The following is a 2,953-nucleotide window of genomic DNA, read 5'->3' on the forward strand; positions in this document are numbered from 1 at the left end:
TCTATAAGAGACACGTCGAGTCGGACGGTCCGGACGGAACAGCGTCGAGCGCGTGGCTATTCTACGGCCTCGGTTGAGAATTCAGTCACCGCTCCTCGAGTCTTAGTGAACTTTTTTACTATTTCTCGACTGTTCCTTCGTTCTCGTATCGACTCTTTCTCTACACTGCTGCGCCGCGGGTCGCTGTCCTGGACGTAATGACCAAATAACGTGGCAAGGTTCCCCTTAGTCGGGAAGCTGGATCCTGTATGCTCGCACTAACTTTAAAAAAAGTTAGGGCAGTGTGCTTGTTACTAACTGAGTATCAATTCATGCTGGTTCGGCAGAGACCGTTCCAAAACTTATGTTATAGCGTACGCAGTACGTTTTAAACATACGAAAGGCTAATGGGGAGCGTACTACCTTTTAGGAAGTGCGTTCTTTCTGATTGGAGAATATCAAAAGAACGAACGAATATGTTTCTTACGAGGACGGTACGTTCAGCATGCAGTTTACGTGCTTTTTACCGCTAAGGCATATTCGTTCAACCAACAAACCATTCTTACAGAATGATCCTATGAACAGAATGATCTTAAAATATTCCACACAAACAATCAAACGAACGAAAGAAAGTAAAGAGAGAGTGGCGAAATGAGAGAGAGAGTAGTGGCGTTCGACGTTACAACGGGAATTAAAAGGGTGTCGTCGAACGTTCACTAAGAACGAAAAGTCTCGTCGTACGGTGTTACGGACCCACCTACGACACTCTGAGGCTATTTTAAAAAGAGAGTCTTTTGACTCTAATATATAATATATATATAAAATACAAAGTTCCCTGGTTGATCCTGCCAGTAGTCATATGCTTGTCTCAAAGATTAAGCCATGCATGTCTCAGTACATGCCGCATTAAGGTGAAACCGCGAATGGCTCATTAAATCAGTTATGGTTTCTTAGATCATACTTAAACTTACTTGGATAACTGTGGTAATTCTAGAGCTAATACATGCAAACAGATTCGTACCAGAGATGGTACGAATGCTTTTATTAGATCAAAACCAATCGGTGGCGGATGGCTCGTCCGTTCGTCCATCGTTTGTTTTGGTGACTCTGAATAACTTTGTGCTGATCGCATGGTCATCTAGCACCGGCGACGCATCTTTCAAATGTCTGCCTTATCAACTGTCGATGGTAGGTTCTGCGCCTACCATGGTTGTAACGGGTAACGGGGAATCAGGGTTCGATTCCGGAGAGGGAGCCTGAGAAACAGCTACCACATCCAAGGAAGGCAGCAGGCGCGCAAATTACCCACTCCCGGCACGGGGAGGTAGTGACGAAAAATAACGATACGGGACTCATCCGAGGCCCCGTAATCGGAATGAGTACACTTTAAATCCTTTAACGAGGACCAATTGGAGGGCAAGTCTGGTGCCAGCAGCCGCGGTAATTCCAGCTCCAATAGCGTATATTAAAGTTGTTGCGGTTAAAAAGCTCGTAGTTGAATCTGTGTGTCACAGTGTCGGTTCACCGCTCGCGGTGTTTAACTGGCATTATGTGGTACGTCCTATCGGTGGGCTTAGCTCCTCGCGGGGCGGTCCAACTAATATCCCATCGCGGTGCTCTTCACTGAGTGTCGAGGTGGGCCGATACGTTTACTTTGAACAAATTAGAGTGCTTAAAGCAGGCTACCTTCGCCTGAATACTGTGTGCATGGAATAATGGAATAGGACCTCGGTTCTATTTTGTTGGTTTTCGGAGCCCCGAGGTAATGATTAATAGGGACAGATGGGGGCATTCGTATTGCGACGTTAGAGGTGAAATTCTTGGATCGTCGCAAGACGGACAGAAGCGAAAGCATTTGCCAAAAATGTTTTCATTAATCAAGAACGAAAGTTAGAGGTTCGAAGGCGATCAGATACCGCCCTAGTTCTAACCATAAACGATGCCAGCCAGCGATCCGCCGAAGTTCCTCCGATGACTCGGCGGGCAGCTTCCGGGAAACCAAAGCTTTTGGGTTCCGGGGGAAGTATGGTTGCAAAGCTGAAACTTAAAGGAATTGACGGAAGGGCACCACCAGGAGTGGAGCCTGCGGCTTAATTTGACTCAACACGGGAAACCTCACCAGGCCCGGACACCGGAAGGATTGACAGATTGATAGCTCTTTCTTGATTCGGTGGGTGGTGGTGCATGGCCGTTCTTAGTTGGTGGAGCGATTTGTCTGGTTAATTCCGATAACGAACGAGACTCTAGCCTGCTAAATAGACGTAAATTATGGTATCTCGAAGGCCCCCGGCTTCGGTCGGCGGGTTTTTACTACCAACGTACAAACAAATCTTCTTAGAGGAACAGGCGGCTTCTAGCCGCACGAGATTGAGCAATAACAGGTCTGTGATGCCCTTAGATGTTCTGGGCCGCACGCGCGCTACACTGAAGGAATCAGCGTGTTTTCCCTGGCCGAAAGGCCCGGGTAACCCGCTGAACCTCCTTCGTGCTAGGGATTGGGGCTTGCAATTATTCCCCATGAACGAGGAATTCCCAGTAAGCGCGAGTCATAAGCTCGCGTTGATTACGTCCCTGCCCTTTGTACACACCGCCCGTCGCTACTACCGATTGAATGATTTAGTGAGGTCTTCGGACTGGTGCGCGGCCAATGTGATAAGCATTGCCGATGTTACCGGGAAGATGACCAAACTTGATCATTTAGAGGAAGTAAAAGTCGTAACAAGGTTTCCGTAGGTGAACCTGCGGAAGGATCATTAACGAAAAATACAAAAACACAAAGAATATATTTGACTTGAACACTGTATAATAAAATATATATAATATCGTCGGTAAGGAGCCGTACTCCTCCTATATCGACACAAAGTATATACGACGTATTAACAAGCTATATACTTTGACAAAAGCCAAATTTTTTACAATAAGGAGGTGGGAGACGCTCCAGTTACGAAACTATACGAAGAGTGTGGCACTCTCT

At 46.6% G+C, this 2,953-nt stretch overlaps 1 non-coding gene across 1 annotated transcript; it reads left to right on the top strand.

Annotated features, from left to right (window-relative positions):
* Positions 1–811: 811 nt before the first annotated feature.
* Positions 812–2,735, top strand: LOC139997727 (small subunit ribosomal RNA). Its single transcript, XR_011803068.1, has one exon. It is a non-coding gene; the product is annotated as a small subunit ribosomal RNA (ribosomal RNA).
* Positions 2,736–2,953: the final 218 nt, after the last annotated feature.

This window comes from Bombus fervidus, unplaced genomic scaffold (assembly GCF_041682495.2).
Source record: "Bombus fervidus isolate BK054 unplaced genomic scaffold, iyBomFerv1 scaffold0156, whole genome shotgun sequence".
NCBI lineage: Eukaryota > Metazoa > Arthropoda > Insecta > Hymenoptera > Apidae > Bombus > Bombus fervidus.